This window comes from Mus caroli, unplaced genomic scaffold, assembly GCF_978045245.1.
Source record: "Mus caroli unplaced genomic scaffold, Mus_caroli_1 scaffold_10, whole genome shotgun sequence".
Taxonomy (NCBI): Eukaryota; Metazoa; Chordata; class Mammalia; order Rodentia; family Muridae; genus Mus; species Mus caroli.
Window position 1 is genome coordinate 125,608,619 of NW_028227265.1, and position 21,263 is coordinate 125,629,881.

The following is a 21,263-nucleotide window of genomic DNA, read 5'->3' on the forward strand; positions in this document are numbered from 1 at the left end:
AAGTCAGTGATTGAATGCTTGTCTGGCCTTGGGTTCCATCACCAGTATGAGAGAGGGGGGGGGGGAGTGGGAGAGAGAGAATGTAAAGGGAGGAAAGAAAGTAGGAAGGAGAGAGGGAACAGGGAGGGAAGAGGAGAGAGATCGGGAGTGGAGAAGAAAAGGAGAGACGGGGGGAAAGGGAGGGGAAGATAGGGTAGACAGAGCGGGAGAGGGGGAGATCAATAACTCAGCGACCACCCAGATGGAGCTGGGTTTTCCCTAGGCTTATCATGTTGCAGCTTTCCTAAATGGACAGCAGAGGGGGCAGTGACCAAATGGTTGTTTGGAGGTTGGGGCTCACTTGCTCCTGTGGCCACCTTTGTGTTGAATTCCTGCCACTAGACTAGTGGCAGACCAAGCCTGGAGAGTGTGTGACTCTGAAAGCTTGAAGAGGGGATCCTGTGAAGGCCAGCTGGGCCATCAGCTTTCCCAGACTGGCCCTGATACCTCCTGTCTGACCATTCTGACAGAAGGGACAGGAACACTTCAGCTGCTCTTATTGGCTCAGGGACTGCCTGTTTGAAGTCTCCTCATACCAGAGATGCTCAGACACTACAGCCTAGGTACAGGAAATTGCCAAGTAGGCAACTGGTTCCACCAAGTGTCTCTGGGGCACTAAGAATGCACAGCAAGTAACAGGCATTGCAACTTGGGGTGGGGTCTTTAAGATTTATTTATTTATTTATTTATTTATTTATTTATTTATTTATTTATTTATTGTATGTGAGTATACTGTCACTGTCTTCAGACACACCAGAAGAGGGCATCAGATCCCATTACAGGTGGTTGTGGGCCACCATATGGTAGCTGGGAATTGAACTCAGGTCCTCTGGAAGAGCAGTCAGTGCTCTTAACCACTGAGCCATTTCTCCAGCCCCTTGAGGTAGGGGGTCTTGTAATTCAGAGTGCCCCCTAATACTGGTGTATTAGTTAGGGTTTTACTGCTGTGAACAGACACTATGACCAAGGCAAGTCTTATAAAAAAACAACATTTAATTGGGGCTGGCTTACAGGTTCAGAGGTTCAGTCCATTATCATCAAGGTGGGAGCATGACAGTATCCAGGCAGGCATGGTGCAGGAGGAGCTGAGAGTTCTATGTTCATCCAAAGGCTGCTAGTGGAAGACTGACTTCCAGGCAACTAGGGTGAGGATCTTATACCCACACCCACAGTGACACACCCATTCCAACCAGGTCACACCTATTTCAACAAGGCCACACCTTCAGATGGTGCCACTCCCTGGTCCAAGGATATACAAACCATCACATTCCACTCCCTGGTCCCCATAGACTTGTTCAAAAACATGAGTCTATGGGGGCCATACTTAAACATAGCATGATGCAAAATGCATTTAGTGCAACTTTCAAAGTCCTCATAGTCTATAGCAGTTGTAACAATGTTAAAAGTCCAAAGTTCAAGGTCTCTTCTGAGATTCATTCAACTTAATTAACTGTAATCCCCAAAGCAAGGCAGGAAACCAACTGGGCAAACTCCAAACTCTGCATCTCCATGGCTGATGTCAAAGTGGTCTTCAGATCTCCACTCCTTTTTCATCTTTTTTGACTGTAACAAACTGCTTCCTCCTGGGCTGGTTCCACTCCCTGTTAGCAGCTTTCCTCAGCATGTATCCCATGGCTCTGGCATCTTTAACATCTTTAAGTCTCCAAGGCAATTTCAATGTTACAGCTTCTTTCAGTGTCTGGGATTCCACTTGATCTTTTGGACTCCTCCTAAGGGCTGGCATCACTTCTCCATCTCTGTCCTCTGTAGCACTCTATGCTCAGGTTGATCCACTCCATTACGGCTGCTGTTCTTGGTGATCATCCCATGGTACTGACATCTTCAATACACTGGGGTGTTCCACTCCAACTAGGCTTCACCAATAGCCTCTCATAGGCTCTCTTCAGGGTGCCAAGCCTCAAATCCTTTGCATGACCCCTTCAATCCTGGGCCATCAACTACAGCTGAGGCTTCACCTTCTCCAATGGGCTTCCCTGGCCTCTCACAGTGCTAAGCCTCAGCTTCTCTCCATGATCCCTTCATTCCTTCACAAGCAGTACCACCTGAGTGACTCTTACACATTACCAAGTCCAGCCGCAGCATGAGGTACAACCTTGGGTATCTCTGGAACACAGCTTCTTTGTGATCCCAGAAAACAATTTCCAGAAGATTTCACCTCAACGATGCTGGTCTCTTCTTAATCACCGCTAATTCCTTAGCTCCAGCTAACCAGCATCAATTTTCCCAGTAGTTCCTTCCATTCTTAACTCTAGAGCCAGAGCCACATGGCTGAAGCTGCCGAGTTCTGCTGCTTACAGGAACTAAAACATGATCCCCTTGTATTATTACATTATCACTAGCTTTATGTTTTCTTAATCCTTCACTGCCTAAGCTTGGCTATCCTGGTTCTTGCTCTGTAGATTGACCTTGAATGTAGAGATCAGCATGCTTGTCTCATGGGATTAAAGGTGTGTACCACCATGCCTGGATCTAATTTAGCTGGGTAGGATCTTGCCCCAAGGTCCCACTCCCTTAATCTTTATCTCCTAGAACACAAGATTTTGCTCCATTTCACTTCCTGGTACTCCTTTAATACTCAAACCATATATTTTATATTTTTCCTTTCTAAGCTTGCTATGCTTGTTCAAACTTTTCTTCATAAGACTTAACCAGAGAACAAAGTCTCTGCTGGGCTTTTTTGAAACTTCTTTTGTCAATGCAATTAATCCAAGTCTCTTCACCTTAGCCTCAGGCAAACTTTTCAGACAAGGGCAAAAAGTAGCCACATTCTTCACCAAAATACCACAAAACCAGTCTTTATGCCACATTCTGAAATTCTTCTCCTTTGAAATCTCTTGGGCCAGGTCAACACAGTTCAAATTACTCCCAGCAACAAAGTCTTCCATATTCCTACTAGAATGACCCATTAAGCCCCATTTAAAGCATTCCACTGCTTTCCAAATCCAAAGTCCCAAAATCCACATTCTTTCAAATAAAAGCATGGTCAGGCCTATCACAGCAATACCCCACTCCTGGTACCAACTTCTGTATTAGTTAGGGTTTTACTGCTGTGAACAGACACTATGACCAAGGCAAGTCTTATAAAAAACCAACGTTTAATTGGGGCTGGCTTACAGGTTCAGAGGTTCAGTCCATTATCATCAAGGTGGGAGCATGGCAGTATCCAGACAGGCATGGTGCAGGAGGAGCTGAGAGTTCTATGTTCATCCAAAGGCTGCTAGTGGAAGACTGACTTCCAGGCAACTAGGGTGAGGATCTTATACCCACACCCACAGTGACACACCCATTCCAACCAGGTCACACCTATTTCAACAAGGCCACACCTTCAGATGGTGCCACTCCCTGGTCCAAGGATATACAAACCATCACAACTGGTGTGAACCCAAGTTCCCAGAAAAGGAGAAGAAAAAGAAAGCCACACTAAGTTAAATATTTTATAAATCTGATTGACTGCTTAGAATTTGAATGATTTGTGGAGAGTTGGAATGTTACAGGTGAGGAGTCAATTATCTGGAGTTTTAGCCTGCTAACTTTCCATGTATAGCTTATGTATGCGTGTAACCTAATGTCTTCATGGCTGTACATAAATCCTTTGGGGATGTACATAAAAGACCTGAGCTTCTGTCAACCCAAAGGCTAAGAATATCATCAGCTAGCCTCTGAGCTTTCCGTAACCCTCAGCAAGTGTGACTAATGGCTTTCTTTGTCCTGGCACTCTTAAAAACGTCATCACTCACAGTTCCAGGTTCATCACTGTGGGGAGTCATGGCAACATGAGACAGCCAGTCACATCCACAGTCAAGATCAGAAAGGAATGAATTCATGCTTGCTTGAACTCAGCTCTATTTTCCATACTTACATAGTGCAGAACCACCAATCTAGGGAATGGTGTGTCTCATAATGAGCTGGGTCTTCCCACATCAGTTAACTTAAGACAGTCCCCGATGGACATGCCCACAGGAAAACCCAGTGTAGACAATCCTTCCCTGAGACTCTTTCCAGGGGAAAGTTCTAAGTTGTGTTAAGTTCTTAGTTGAAACTAATGATCACAAACAGCCTCTCCCAAGTCAGCAGAAATAGACAAAAAGTGATGACACCTTTGGATCAAGACAGCAAAATTACCAGGTCAGAGAGGACCATGTTTCTGGGAACAGTAGAGCCATTACATGATCATCCATTCCAGGAATGCTGGTTGTGTGAAATGGTGTGACAGGAGCTCTACCACTTCCTTCTATCATCTTCCTTTGAAATCTTACAGTTCCTTGTTTTGCTTCCTGACTCAGAATAGATTCAAGGAGTAAGCAATAGTGGATGGTAAATAGATGCCATTGTCCCCAGCAGTCTCTGACACAGTGGGACAGCCGTGAAAGATAAATGACTCTGCAGAAGGCAGAGTACACCAACTGGGCTCCCTGGGTAAGGCTGGGCTTGGATTCTAGGGATGTGGAGAGAAGTTTCACCGGGGCCAGCTTGTGTCTCAGTTTGCCAAAGATCTGGTTGACATTCTGTCCATTCAGATGAGGAACACCTGATACCCAGTGGCACCAGATACTCCCTCAAAGGCTTCAGATTTCAATCACCCTATGTCCTTAAGAAAACTGCAGGTAAAAGGAGTGGGAGGGGACTGGTTTCCTCAGTTGTCTCTGTCCTGGGGAAGGGGGGGATAAAAGTCTGGATCTAGAAGAGTGAGGGAAGAGGTTCCTGTGGAGGATGGAGGCTGAGGACTGAACTAAAGTCTTAGGGAAGAGAACACTAGGGGTGCTGTGGAGTTGGAGACTGAAAACTACTTCACAGTCCAATGGAGGTGGAAACTGACAACAGGATCTTGGATCTTGGATCTTGAGGCTATGTAGCCTGAGAGCTAGACTCCTGGGTCCCATAGAAGTAGATGCTAAAGTTTTAGACTACTTGTCTCTACTAAGCAGAGACTATGTGTTTATATTCTTGATATTCTGAAAGTAGGAACCGAGTGTTTAGATTCCTGGTTCCTTGGATGGCCACATCTAGGAGATTGAACTCCTGGGTCATAGGGAGACAGAAGTTAAAAATGGACCTGAAATGTTCAAGGATGAAAAGCTTGGCTCTTAAGTCCTAGGGTGGTTGAGTCTGGAAAGACTGAACTATGTTCTGGAGACGTTCATCGTCCTGGATCCTGGAAAGGTATGAGGCTCTAGACTCCTGGGTCCTGGGGTGATTAAGGCTAAAAACCTAGAGTGGTCAGGTCCTGGGTCCTGAAGGAGGACATGCTGAGTTGTTCCTCAGAGTTAGTAAGTACTAAGAACATAAGTAATAGGGTTTGAGAGACATAGCCACTGAGGTTTTGGAATCTTGGGTCCTAATAATAATAATAATAATAATAATAATAATAATAATAATAAAGACTGGACTATAAAACTATGAGATTGTTAAGTCAGAAAAGAATCTTGAGTCCTAGAGGAATGAAGGTTGGAATACAGGCAAAAACGGATGCCAAGGAGGTGGGAGCTAATGCTGCTGTCTGTGGATCATAGCTGGTCAGGGACAGTGCTGTGATAAACTTCCACCTTCTCTTCTTCAGGGTATCTGTGCCATGGTCTCGGCCCCTTTGTGCTGCAGCTGTTCTGCCTCACACTCTCTACTATTCTCCTGCTGGCTATCCTTGTCAAAGGTCAGGCAAGTCTGAGGGTTGGGGGTTCCCTGGTAAGACCCTTCAGCTAGGTACCAAGGCCCATGAGAGAGGAAGGCTAAAGGTTAGGAACTTTTAGAAAATTCAGAGGGCCCTTCCCATGTCTGGTGTAGAGGAGGGTCCTAGTTCTTCTTACCTTGGCCATTCAGTCTTCTCTGAATATCAGATTTATTCATCCTCAAGAGGTTGAACCAGCATCTAGATAGATGGCTCACTGGATAATCATTTCTCAAAGAAACATGAAGAACTGAGTTTGGATCCCAGAACATATGTGAAGCAGGAAATGGAAGGCATGTTTCTGTAACCCTAGCTATGATGAGATAGAAAGCAGAGACAATAGAATCCTGGAAGCTTGCAGGCCAGCTAATCTGGCATATACAATGGTGGACAAGAAACCCTATATCAAGCAAAGTGAAAGGTGAGGACTGACACCCAAAGCTGTCAATCCCCTGACTCCTCCAGTATGTGACATCTTGTCCACAGCCACAAACAAACATGCGCATGCACACCCACCTACAGTTTTTAAAAAGAGGTATTAAACATGATACTTGTTTTGTTCTTTAATGCCCCTAGTGGACAAGTTCAGGCCATGGAATAGAAAAAATGCTTAATAATTACAGATTGCTTTTCTTGTTACAGTCTCTAATGTTGCCTACTCCCTTGGACAAGAACAGGCAAAGAAGGAGAAAGTATACAAGGAGATGACCCAGCTGAAGCCTCAAATAAGTGAGTGACTCATGGCAAGAGCCCCCAGGGACTCAGCAGAGCATCTCCATGTTACATGGGTTGGCTTCAGCTGCTACCCAGCTCTGAGCCTCCACTTTTTCCTCATTTGATTTGATAATTTTATGTAAAGGTTGACCCATCCAGCAGGTCCAGTTATTCGAGGGTCACGAGGGGACCTTCTCCTAAGAACCAAATGGGGGGGTAGAGAGAGACGAGGGCCTTGTGCGAATAACGACACGGAAACGTTCTGGAATGCATCAAAGCCCCAATATTTTGAGAAAGGCCCATGGCTTAAATGCACAAGCAAAAGGGGAAGTACAGATACTTATCAGTGGGAGGGGTAGGGCAATACAAGCAAAAGGAGAAGTACTTATGGGAGGGGGGCAATAGAAATTCTTTCTTTTGGCAGCTACACGGGGAAGCAGGAACTTGGTGGTATCAGGGTGTGGTCAGGACATCGGTGATGGCTTAGGGCTGGAACATTCTCGGAATCAGTGTGTCGGTGGCCCGCTTTTGACCCCCTTTTCTTTTCGGGGGGAGAGGCCCAATTCAGAGATCAAGAGTTGTCTTAAAAGCTCCCAACATCTCCCCCGTTTTAATATTTTTATAAAGGCATATTGTATAATAAATTTGTAGCCACGTTTTTAACGATCACCTAAACATCTGTTTGCTCACTGGGTGATTCTCTAAGACCACGAAGGACACAAGGACAAGTCATCTATGAGGCTTGAATTAATGGTCCCAGTCTGTTGGGTATAACCTGGGCCAGCCAAGGGAACGAAGCAAGCTCTGTGGGTAGAGGTAGAGGTCTGATCCCCAGTAGAGGTCTGATCCCCAGTGTGCAATGTTAGGGGCCATGTACAGGATTGACTCTTAGGCCCACATACTTCTACCCAGAGTAACCCTGACCTGTTCCCGTGCCGTTTTTTCTGGGGGAAGGATCCTAGGGCACTCAACCTTCATGCAATCAGACATGCCTCTCAGAGACTGTCTAACAGCTTCCAGACTAATCTCTGTGCAGTACTTAGTCTCACAACTCTCACGGGTGACGGCTTCAAGTTCCAATTTTTCGATGTGTCTAGCCTGGGATGACTGTTTAGTTTCCAACGTGGCGAGAATGTATATTACCATGTCGGAAGCACAGACTACGGCAATCTATAAATGATTTGTGGCATGAGACTGATAGGGGGAGCGGAATGATCTTACTTAAGCATTTTATGGAAATTGAGTCTCTCTCCCTGAGAAGAGGGTGATGAAGCGGTATCCACGTCTGCCTCTTCAGTAATCTGCTTGTTATCGCCAATGTCCAGCCGATGGTAATGAACTGAAACAAATGCGCTTGAAAGAGATGAATCAATTTGAGATTTAACAAATCGGGTCAATTTCTGAAATGCCCAAGGACCGAAGGAAATCAACAATAGAAGTCCCAATAAGGTCCCTAAAAGGGAGGGCAACAAGGTCGAAAGCCAGGGGGAGGTTGAAAACCAGTTTTAGTCCACCTTTCCCCTAGGCCATTGTTTTAAAGTTTGCAATCTCGAATTCTCGAACCAAGGCACATTTCCTAACTATACAGGCAGCAAAACATAAGCAGGTCTCTTACAAAAACATAACAGTAGATTCCTTATCTAAATTAGGATCTACACAATTAGTTAATTGACAAGAATTACAATGAATATAAAAGACTTGCCAAGATTGGCCATCTTAACTCTTAAAATTATCTAACAATAAGCATATAGGTAAGGTACACAAACTTTCATAGCTATAAGGGGCTGGCCTGAATGGCAAAAAAACAGTGTCTCTGACGAAAGCATCTTGTACATTCTCTGTACCAGTCTTTTTGCCTCACGAGTCAGCTTTTTTAGTTGTTTTTATTTTAAGTTGGCACCAGGTCAGTACTCCTTGCTGCAGCCCATGGTGGAGATACGAAGTTTCTTCATCTGTTTGTAAGTGGCTGCTCTCCCGATTTCTCCTCTTTTGTGCATTCAACACAGCTTTCTGGTCACCACTGTCAGGGCACTCACAGGTCACAGGTCACAGGTCAGCCTGTCACATTGGAAGCTAGCATGCTCTTGTAGCATTCTGTGGAAGAAACAGAAACATTCCCTCTTCCCCCCATATTAAGTATCTGAACAGGATCATGGCATGTGCCAATAAGTGGATCCTTTTTATCTGCCCTAGACACTATTATATCCAGTTTTTCCAAAAACAAAATGTGATCCAAATAATGTGCATGGGGATATAATTCCCCCCTTCTTTGTTTTTAAAGAAGGTATAGTTTTTAAAGTTTTACAATATCTTGTCTTTGAGAATTATAAAATATATCTCAGTAACATGTGTAACATTAAATTGTTGACAAAACATTTCTTGGAGGTTTTGAAAATAAAAATTTTGAAGCAAATTTGTACCACAATTTTCCAGTATAACTAAAACTCTAAATATTAAAAATATTGTCTCTGAATCTTATGGAGCAACAATTATTCCCCAGAACTTTAAACTTTCCTTTAGAGGCATTGGCTAATAGAATACTTTTTACTTAGGAAACAATATATACTGAAAGATTTAAACTTTGTTTTTTGTATTGAAGCAGACAATAAAAATTTTTTACATATTGTAAAGCTATGTTAGCCATACCTACAGGCAAAATTATCTAGTGATCACCAGTTCATTAAAACAAAACTCTTCGAATTTAAGCATTATTTTAAACATCTGAATAGATCTGTAACAAAGCTAAAAAGAAATTCTTTTGAACACAGGGGAAACTTTCTCAGGCACTGTTTGCAAGATAAAAGAAGGTTACAAGCTTTTCTGGGGCTGCCTTGAGCCCTGCATTAACTCAAACATAAAATATTTTTTAATCTGAGCATTTTGGCCTTTCTGTAATAAGGAATTTAGAGGAACAATTTAACTGTCTATGCCTCTAATTTTTGATACTCTTTCTTAAAGATGATTACTCTTATAATTATCTTAATTACAATATATGGGTGAGTTAAAGATCTTAAATTTGAAATCAAACTGCAAGCTGCAGTCAATGGAACACTGGCAATTTTAACTATAATTTTTAAGTTTCCGTTGCAATATTAGAATATATCTATAACTTTTGGAAAGCAAGACCCAATTTTAAACAATTTATTCTCCTTAAAATCAATACTAGAAACATCACTATCGCGTTACGAAGTTTGGCTGTCAGTTCATGAGTGCAAATTTTAATGTTCTATTAAAGAGACATTGTTTTAAAATCTTATCTCTAAGTCTACTTTCTAGGATAAGGATTACATAAAATTTTATCTCAATTTAGGAGTATCTTTAGAGGACTAGTTTTCTGGGCTGGTTTATGCCAGGTGCTTTTGTTTGAAAATGACTCTATCCCTTAAGCTAACTTTGTAACCAGTGTTATACCTTTTTAATCATACCCAAATAACTTATAAGCCAATTCTCTATGACCAAGATATGTAGATCATATTTATACCTTTAAGATCAGTCAAGAACCAAATGAAGTGGCTACACGAATCTTATAAATTTAGATTAATTAAAGAATTTTACTTTTATAGTTATACTTATAAGATAAAAACACACTTTGACATTTCTAAACACAATAATCACAAAATTGTAGAGAATTTTTTAGGAAAAAACAACTATCAGCTTATTTGCCTTAGAACTAAGAGGTTGCAGATTCCTTTTCTTTAAAAACAAATTTTTCAGCAGGACCTCTCCTGCTGTGCTTGATTTTTGGCTAAAGGGAGGGGCCTCTCAGCCTCGGTTGTGCAAACTGAGAGTGATTCAGCAGGTAATGTTTTAACCATTTTTTTTTCTCTAACATGAAACATAAAACAGTCAGTCATTCAGACAACGAAACAGAAAACATACATGAATTGACACGTGATTGGTGCACCAACCATAGACAATAGAAAGAGGGTAGAACTTTTCCTGTAGGGGCCAGAGAGAATAAAACAGGGCGTCCCCCGATTTCTCTCTGTCCCTGGGAGAGTTCTAAAATCTATTTTTCTTTATTCCTTCCTTTCCTTTTTTGTTTGTAAGAGGCAGCTTGTCAAACCAAGATTAAAATCCAAAAATTTTTTAACAGCTTCTGGCAAGTATCTAAAACTTTTAATTTATTTAATCTGAGGGCAAATTTTTGAGAAAACACACAATTTCTATACACTAAATGTCTCAAATAGCCTAAAAGTTTACCATGCTAAATCTTTTTTGAAGCCATTATCAGTCTACCCTTAGTCAAATATTTTATAGCCATTTGTAAAAACGCTATTTTTTGTAACCAACAAAAACACCATTGACAAAATGAATTATATATGTTTTAGGAAATGATTTTTTTATCTCTTAATAAAACCTAATCTAAGCCGGGCGTGGTGGCACATGCCTTTAATCCCAGCACTCGGGAGGCAGAGGCAGGCGGATTTCTGAGTTCGAGGCCAGCCTGGTCTACAAAGTGAGTTCCAGGACAGCCAGGGCTATCTATACAGAGAAACCCTGTCTCGAAAAACCAAAAAAAAAAAACAAAAAAAAACAAAAAAAAACAAAACAACAAAAAAAAACCCTAATCTATGAATTTTTTGACACAATGTAGGATTGGGGAGTTGTAAATAAGATAACAGTAAGAATTGAGCTATATTTTGACCTTTATGAAGTCTCTTTAAAACCCATTTTTATTTACTCTAAACGTGTTATTGCAAATCTCTAGTAAGGGCCTTGACGGAAGCATGTCTGGGCCCAACACACAACTTCTTACCCCAGAGTTCTGTCAAGGTAAGCTGAACTGACGTGAAGGGAAGCTGCCTAGTATCTGAAAGTGGGGTAAAATTTTCAAATAAGGCTATGCCCTCATAAAAGGGCGGGGAAGCAGAAAAGCACATCCAACAATCTTCAAATTCTGACACATTATCTCTTTGTGTCTTATCCAACAAGGCTAAAGCAGAAGCATTCAATGTAGACCACAGTAAATCAGTGGAAGAGGGGGGCCTCCCCACAGGGAGAGTGGGCTGAAACAGGGTCATAGCACGCCCTAGGGTGGCGGGTACCTGGAAGTCGTATGGATGCTTTATGATTGTTAGGGGTGGTTTTAAGAAGCTGGACCTTAAAGGTCAGGCCATTGTCATAGTTATCTTGATACAATCTTAGGCCCCAGATGAGAGGGCTAGAACTTTCCTAAGCCTCTAAATTCCTCCCTTTAACAGTAAATTTTATGATCAGTGGATTACACCATCTCTTAGTGGGCTGTAAGGGCCAGGCTGCAGGCCAATGTGTTGAGGAAATTACTGTCGCATCTGCGCCGGTATTCAGGAGCCCTTGAAACTGTTTGCCCTCTAGAAACAAAGTCAGCATGGGCGGTGAATTGGTTATTTTATGTGCCCAGTAGACTTCTGAGGATCCCGGGGAGGATGGTCTTCGCTCCTCTTTCATATAAAGGAAATGGCCGAATAGTGGGAGTGGTAGGGCTTGGGCTATGCGCTCTCCAGCCCTAAGAGTAAGTGGTCCCTGTGTGGCAGTGACTAAGATTTTTATCTCCCCATGGTAGTCCGTGTCAACCACTGTAGGAATCACCGTTAGGCCTTGTAAAAGTCTGGACACTCGGCCTATGATGAGAAAAAAGTCTTTTGGGGAGGGGGCCCAAATTTACCTGTGTTAACTGTTGTTAATTGAGGCATATAATGATCAGGGGTGCCCCAGGCGGCATCTGCACCCAATGTGAGGACACAGATGTCTACTTCTAACTCAGGCCAATGGTGCTCGGCACCAATCTTGGAGCTGGAGTTAGAGCAGCCCCAATAGCCAGGTTAATAGGCTTAGAAACTTGTTGAGAAAACACATCTACCTCATTACAAAGCTTAATCATACCATTTATATCTAAACTCTTGGTTTTACCTCTCAGGGCAGCCCTACATGCCGAATTGGCGTTTTTAAGAGGAAGTTGTCGGACTAACACACCCTCACTTTTCTCAGGTCCCAAAATTCTCTCAGCTGCTTCCTGTAATCTGGCAACGAACTGCGCATAGGACTCTTGGGGCCCTTGTATAATCTTGGTTAGTGGCATAGTTAGCGCCCCTGCTGCAGGGACAGCGTGCCAAGCTCTTAGGGCCGCTTGTACCGCCTGGGCAAGGACACTAGGGGAGAGCCCTAATTGTTTTATGTCTGCAGCGAAATTGCCTTTATCACAGATTTTATCAGCAGTCTAGGAGGCTGTCTTTCACAAACTCTGACTTTCAAGTTAAATATTGGCCTCTAGTGAGGACAGACTGAACAACTTTATTCCATTCATTGGGTATCAAGTAGCCTTCTCTTGCTAAACCTAATATAGATACTGTGCACTAGTGGCTTAGTTTCGCTTTTGCGAGATGGCGATCGGGAGTTTTCTAAAAAATCTTCAGTAAGAGCTAGGAAGCGAACACCTTCTCCGCCCTCTTCTACCTGTTTAAGGAGATCTCTGATGATTCTCCAATTGCTAAAAAGGCCTCAGGGACATCTTCTCCTTGTTTTATCAAAGCATTAATATCTTTGCCTACTTTATTCTAAGAACCATTTAATACCAGCCATGGACATCTCTCGTCCACAAAACAAAAATATTTTATTAAATTCTTTTTTTAAACTCTTACCCCTCTCTCCTTAAGAGAACCCTTCATCTCTTGACCTAAATTCCCCATGGTTAATGGGACAACAACTGAATGCCTAGGCTTACCTCCCGACGTCCGTCTGTGACGCTCCAGCAAAGTGGCGGGGGACTGTCCCACTGTCTCACTCTCTGTGCGGTACCTCTTTAATCCGTTGTCCAAAGGGCGGTCGTACCTTGTGTCCCACGTCGGGCGCCACTTGACCCGTCCAGCAGGTCCAGTTATTCGAGGGTCACGAGGGGACCTCCTCCTAAGAACCAAATGGGGGGTAGAGGAGACGAGGGCCTTGTGCGAATAACGACACGGAAACGTTCTGGAATGCATCAAAGCCCCAATATTTTGAGAAAGGCCCATGGCTTAAATGCACAAGCAAAAGGGGAAGTACAGATACTTATCAGTGGGAGGGGTAGGGCAATACAAGCAAAAGGAGAAGTACTTACAGGAGGGGGGGCAATAGAAATTCTTTCTTTTGGCAGCTACACGGGGAAGCAGGAACTTGGTGGTATCAGGGTGTGGTCAGGACATCAGTGATGGCTTATGGCTGGAACATTCTCGGAATCTTTTGACCCCCTTTTCTTTTCGGGGGGAGAGGCCCAATTCAGAGATCAAGAGTTGTCTTAATAGCTCTCAACAAAAGGTAACAATGTGGGGGTGGCTGGATGGCTCAGCAGTTACAACCACTTGCCATCAAGCCTTAAGATCTAAGTTAGCTTCTTATGAAGGAGAGAACCCACTCTCTCAAGTTATTATTTGACCTCCATATATATGCTATGGCATGGGCATAACTACACACACACACACACGCGCCACACACACACGCGCACACACACACACACACACACACACACTAATCAATTAATTAATTAATTAATTGACTGGTTGGTTGAAATTAGGGCCACCAGAAGTTGGTATACATAGAGAACTGTGCACATGATTGACATTCAGTTAGCCAAACTGCAAAGATCTGTTTTGAATTCTAAGTTCATACTTCTTCCAGTCTTGAGGAGGTGGGCCAAGACTTCTGGGTTCTCATGGTATGAGGTACCCTCTCAGGGAGGAGAGAAAGGAATGACTTCCTGGGATGCTATGTCTCAGGAACTACTGCTAGGTTTGAGGGCTGGGCAGGCACAGAAATATGAGCATCTAAAGTACATGGCCATCCTGACCCACCTCCCCCAACAGACCGCCTGTGCTGCCCCTGCCCCTGGGACTGAACAGTCTTCCAAGGAAACTGTTACTTCTTCTCCAAGTTCCAACAGAACTGGAATGACTCTGTGAATGCCTGCAGAAGACTGGATGCCCAACTAGTGGTTATCAAAAGTGATGATGAACAGGTATACGTGGAGGGATCCAAACTGTTCTGGTACATGTACCTGGCCACAGGCATCTGAGGAGACACAGTTTGCTAGTTGGGTTGTGGATGAGTACTCCACATGAAAAGGGGAGAAAAGAAGAGTAGAAATAAAAAGATCCCAAGCACAGTGTTTTATTACCACCACTACCAGCAGCAGCACCGCCGCTGCCACCACCGTTATACAGCATCTGAACATGAGTTGGTACATTAGATAACATACAAAATGTAAATGGCTTCTGTTGGCACACTGGAAAGCACTGAATGACTTTCTTCATTGGGCTTTTTAAAAAGTCCAATATCTAGAATTTGCCAATTCCCCTCATGTAAATGTTGCCATCCAATGGGACATCCCTCAATGCAGAGCTCAAAGGAGGTCCAGTGTGTGTTCAAAAATGAAGAACTGGTACAATGTGGCTTCAGCATTTGTACCCAGTGGTGAATTAATCCATCTGGCCATGCTCAGCCTTCCTCAAAAGGCAGACAGATAGGCAATATTACCATGTGTCATGAGAGGAGGTTCAGAGTAAACAGGATACAGATGTGGAAGCCATGAGACTTCATGGTACCCTGCAAAGCTGAATATCAGACTGCAAGCAGAACTTCCTGCTAAGAGTTAGAGCAGGATAGAATACAAGGTATGTAGCCTTCACCTGACTGCTTCTCTGCCCCTCCAGAGCTTCCTGCAGCAGACTTCTAAAGAGAAAGGCTATGCCTGGATGGGCCTGTCAGACCTGAAGCATGAAGGCACATGGCACTGGGTAGATGGCTCACATCTGCTGTTCAGGTAGATCCAGGGGAAGGGGAGCAGCCTATGGCACTGGATGGTGTGTTACTTACTTCTGTGACTGTGATAAAGATAACTTAAGGAAGAAATTATTTACCTGGTTCACAGATCCAGGGGACATAATTCTTCATGGTGGGAATGGCACAGCAGCAGGAGCTGAGGTAGTGGGTCACATGGCAAGAGCAGTCAGGAAGCAGAGAGTAAACAAGTAGGCCAGGCTATAAAGCTTAAGGCCCACCCCAATGGTCAGCTTCCTCCAGTGCCCATAGGTTCCACAGCCTTCTCAAATAGTACCAGCTAGGAACCCGATGTTCAAACACTGAGCCTATGGAAGACATATCACACTCAAACTGCAATAGGTGGCATTAGCAAATGCTGGCCAGAGTTCTTTAGATGTGTCTCTGTACCCTAGCCCTCTAGGCATAAAAGGCATTTACTCATGGAGGAAGGAGCTCTTCATAACCATATGCTGATAAGATAGATGCCAAGTGCATAGAAATCCACAGTCAGAGATGGAGGAGGGACTTGCAGCCTACAGGAGTCATATAAATGTAGTATATTAACAGAAAATCTATGTGATAGTATATTCTTATTGCTGTAACTAAATCGCTGATAAAATCGATGTAAAGAATGATTAATTTGGCTTACAGTTTGAGGGCACAATCCATGATGACAAAGGCATGCTGGCAAGAGCTTGAGGAAACTAGTTATACTGCATCCATACTCAGGAAGCAGAGGAAGAGAAATGAATGCTTTAAAAACAAACAGAATAAAACAGACCCAACCTACTTTATCTATTGTGTGTGTATACATGTGGGGTGTATGCATATGTAAGGGTGGGTACATGCGCACATATGTGAGATGAGTGCATTGCATAAGTATGGGGTGAGTACATTGCACATGTATGGGGTGGGTGCATGTGTACATGTGTGGGGGTGAGTGCATGTGTACATGTATGTGGTGGGTGCATGTGTACATGTGTGGGGGTGAGTGCATGTGTACATGTGTGCAGGTGGGTGCATGTATATGGGGTGAGTGCATGTGTACATGTATGAGGCGGTCACATGTGAACATGTATGTGGGTGAGTACATGTGAACATGTATGTGGGTGAGTGCATGTATACATGTATGGGGTGAGTGCATGTGTACATGTGTGAGAGTGGGTGCATGTGTGAGGATGAAGGCATGTGTACATGTGTGGGGATGAGTGCATATGTACATGTATGGGGTGTATGCATGTGTACATGTGTGGGGGTGAGTGCATGTGTACATGTATGTGAGTGAGTGCATGTGTACATGTATGGGGTAGGTGCATGTGTACATGTGTGAGGGTGGGTGCATGTGAATATGTGTGGGGGTGAGTTCATGTGTACATGTATGGGGTGGGCACATGTGCACATGTATGTGGGTGAGTGCATGTGTACATGTATGGAGTTGGTATATGTGCACATGTGTGAGAATAGGTGTAGAAGCCAACCTCTATTATTTTTGCAACACATATACTACCTTACAGTTTGAGACAGAGTTTCTCATGGAACCTGGAGTTTGCTACTGAGATAGGCAAGCTATCTTGACTGACCCACAAGCTCAAGGGCCCTTTTATCTCTGTACCCCACCCTATAATGCTGGGGTTATAAGCACACAGCTGCTAGATGGGTGTGGGAATCCAAACACAGATCCTCATGCCTGTGTAGCAAGCACTTTATCTATTAAGCAATCTTTCCAGATCACTACTTTATCCTTTTTATAAACTTAGACCCCAGTCCATGGAAAAGTGTTGTCAACATTAAGGAAGGCTGGATCTTCCTACCTCTATAACCCAATCTAGAAACTCTCTTACAGAAGTATAGACATATCTCCTAGATGATTCTAGATTCTATCAAGTTGACAATTGCTATAAACCATCCCTGTTAATAAAATTTCTTGTTGCCATGGGAAATGTCCCAAATGCAGGAACAGACGTCATGTCATAGACATCACAGAAGGAAGCACCTGGCCTTGTCAAAAGCTGTGGGGTTAGGGTGGGGGTGGGGTAGGAGTTGAACTCTTAGACTATAGCTGTATTCCAGGCTTAGGAATAGCCATTATGGCATATCCTTGGGGTTCTGGGGTGTGGATGCTATTCCTGACACTGTGGTTTTTGGCACTGGGTAAGTATACAGTGGCTAAAAGTACAAAATCTTGGGAATGAAGGTGGTTAAGTCTGTGGAATCTGTTTTGGTTGGTTATATTTGAAGAAGATACTCTCAGTAAGATGACCTCCCTCAGTCATGGAAGACCACAAGGATCATGGGTCAAGGTCAAAGGACTTGGGTACATCATCGACCCCAGAACAGATCACGTCCACTGTCATACATGCAGGGCAGATGTGAAAGCATGCCATTTCAATGATAGACACATGGCTGAGGGGGTGGGTAATGGCTGAGTTGGTAAATAGCTTGTTGTGATTGTGTTCTAGTTTCATTTCTGTTGCTATCATAAAATACCCTGGTTGAAAGCAATTTATGGGAGAAAAGGGTTTAGTTCACTTTTCATAAATCCAGGTTACAAACTGGGATCTTGGGAAAGTTGAGGCACCAGGAACTTGAGGTAGTGACATCACATCCACAGTCAACAGAGCAGAGAGAAATGGGTGCCTCTGTGCTCACTCGAATGCTAGATTTCTCCACTCTTACACAACTCAGGGACCCTTGCCTAGGCAGTGATGATGCTTACTGTGGGTTTTCCCACATCTCTTACCATAACGAAGAACATCCTCCACAGACACACCCACAGGCCAACCCAATGTAGACAATCCCTGAGACTGTTTTTCCAGGTGACCCAAGTTGTGTTGACAGTGAAAACTAACCCTCATATGGTGCAAGCATGAAGACCTGATTCCATCCCCTGAACCCACATAAGAAAGCCAAGTGTTTTGGCATGTGCTTGTATTCTCAGCACTGGGAAGGCAGAAACAGCGGATCTGATGCTCACTAGACAGTCAGTGTAGCAAATTGCATTTAACTGGCGCTTATGGTTCCAGAGAGTTAGAGTTCATGACCACCATGGCAGGAAACGTGGCAGCAGGAAAGCAGGCATAGTGCTGGAGAAGTAGCTAAGAGTTCACATCTTAATCCACAAGCACAAGACAGAGAGCTAGCTAGGAATGGTGTGACCTTTTAAAACTGCAAAGCCCATGCCACATAATACACCTCCTCCAATAATTCCACACCTCCTAATCCTTCCCAAACAGTTACACCTACTGAGACCAAGCATTCAAATATATAAACCTATGTGAGCCATTATAATTCAAACCACCACAATGTGTTTTGCAGTTTCATGAAATATTGGAACAAAGGAGAGCCCAACAATGAATGGGAAGAAGACTGTGCTGAATTCAGAGGCGATGGCTGGAATGATGCCCCATGTACAATTAAGAAATACTGGATCTGCAAGAAGTCTGCTATGTCCTGTACTGAAAAATGATATGTCATCTATCTGTAACACCTGTTGGCAAAATGACCCTGCAGGGTGACTGAACTTAACCTACAGTTTATGTGTGTCAGTTCCTTCCTCTGTGAACAGAAAGATCTTAACTGTAGCTGTTTCCTGATTTGTTCTCTCTCTCTCTCTCTCTCTCTCTCTCTCTCTCTCTCTCTCTCTCTCTCTCTCTCTCTCTCTCCCTCCCTCCCTCCCTCCCTCTCTGCCCTCACTCTGTGTGTGTGTGTGTCTGTGTGTGTGTGTCTGTGTGTGTGTGTCTGCCTGTCTGTCTGTCTATCTATCTTGTATTTTTCATTTTTACCTTGTTGATACTGGCCAATTTTGCTAGGAATGACTAGCCAGCACATCCCAGTAATCCTCCTGTCTCTGTCTCTTGGAGTGCCACCATTTAAGGCCTTTTAAAATGTGGATTTGAGTCACAAATTGGAACTTAACAGAGTGTGGATGGGGCTACTGTGTAATAGGAGGGGATCTCCAGAAATAGGGTACTGTTGAACTGCTAGGTAAGGGGCATTTTAAAGGACATATGACAGAAGCTGGAGCCAGGCCTAAGGAGAGGGTGAGCTGGTCAGTCCAGGTGGCCCAGCCGTGAGGTGTTAGGCACTTCTGAGTCTCAGTTGTGTCCTCACAGCCTCCAGACAAGGATGAATGACAGGAAGGAACCAGGACACAGAATTCCCTTCTGTGATTTCTGGTCCCCAGCAAGGACATTTTGGGAACTGTTCCATGGGGGTCCCTGCCTTATCTGTTTCTATAGCCTCATCAGAACAAAATTAAGCCTGTACCCATTAAGCAAGATATCATACAGCCCCCTGAAAATCTCTATTCCCTTTCATGTCTCTGTTAAAGTGCCCACTTCAGGGTCTTCCTGCAAACAAAATTCTGCAACACATTTCTTTCCACAGCTAGCTTGTTTTTCTTGGCATAATATCCCTAAGGCCCACAGTGAGGAGTCTATCATACATTTTTTTTCTTATTCACCCCTAAATAATATTCCATTCTGGACTGGATCTAGTCCATCACACACACACACACACACACACACACACACACACACACACACGCACGCACGCACGCACGCACGCACAAATACGTAGCAGATATGCAGTTTGGTCTCCATGCAGATCCTCTAACAAGTAGGACATGGCAGTGGGGGTGGTTGGGGGTCCCTGACTGTCTCCTGCTTGTGGATCCTGTTCTCCTAACTGGGCTACCATACCTGGCCACAAAGGGAGAGGATAAGCCCAGTCCCATGGTGACGTGATATGCCAGAGAGGTTGGTATCCAGGAGGGTCTCTCCCTTCTCAGAGAAGGAGAGGGAGTATAGGGGGAGGGAATGTGTGAAGGGGATGTTGGGAGGAAGGGGCTGCCATCAGGATGTAAAATGAGTCAATAAATTAATTAATAGGGATAATATTCCATTGTATATGTGATGGTTATGTTTGGTTGTCAGCTAACAGGATCTTCAGTCAATAAAGAGGCAGTTCTATGGGGGGCATGCCCATGAGGGTATGTTTTTTGAAGTAAGAAGATTCTGATCTGTATGTGAGCACAGAAGTACAGATATGCCTATGACCCAATTGTTTCAAGTTCCTACAATAATGGACTGCAACATGAAATTGTAAGCTAAATAGACGCTGTCTCCCTAAAATGTTTTTGTTTGAGTAGTTTATCACAGCAAGAGGAAACTTAATGAAGACCCAGCATCTTGTATGAACCTGGAGCTTGTTACATACACTATGCTGGATAGTCAGACTGCCCCAGGATTCCTCCTGTCTCTGCCTTTCCAGGTCTTGGATTATAAGCATGCACTAGCATGCCTCGCTTTTCTCATGAGTGCTAAGGACTGGACTTGGCTCCCTTATGCTCACATGGCAAATACTTTACCAGCTAAGCAATGTCCTAGCCTGAGTATATGGGTCTTTACAGAACTCATGATGTGTAAGCATTTTCTCCCATCTGTGAGTTTCTCTTTATTCTTCTTCCTGATTTCAAGGAGAATGCTGATAATGTTTTTTAATGTGAATGAGACGCACTATGTTTTCTGTTTGTGCATGTGAAGGGTGATGCATGTGTACCTGCATGTGTGGAGGTGCACACGCCCATGAACATCTATGTGAGACCAGGAGAAGTCACGTGTCCTCCTCTACCAGTTTGAAACTTTGAACCAAAGACTCCTCTGGCTGAATGTAGAACAGCTCTTTCTCAGCTAGGCTGGCATGCAGGGATGCCTAACTATCCTCCTGTCTTCAGTCCCACCCCAGCACTGATATTACAGGGCCATGCCCAGTCATCTAGTCAACTTCAACTGTCAGTGGGTTATAAAAAGGACAGGAGGAGATAAAATTGAGAGGAAACTGAGAGTTCGGGAAGGGTTGGCAGGAGGGATATAAGTATGAGTATGATCTAAATACAATGTATATGTATAAGAAATTACCAAAAAACAAGTTAAAGACTGGTTGTTTGTTCGGGGTGTATGTGTGTGGAGAAACAACCTCTTACCTCAGTCAGTGCATCAAGCTTTGCTTCCTCTGTCACTCAAGTGCCTGGACTCTGAATAAGGACAGAATAAAA

The 21,263-nt window shown here is 43.7% G+C and overlaps 1 pseudogene; it reads left to right on the plus strand.

Moving 5' to 3' along the window:
• Nucleotides 1-6,220: 6,220 nt before the first annotated feature.
• On the plus strand, nucleotides 6,221-18,674 carry LOC110300451 (CD209 antigen-like protein C; annotated as a pseudogene).
• Nucleotides 18,675-21,263: the final 2,589 nt, after the last annotated feature.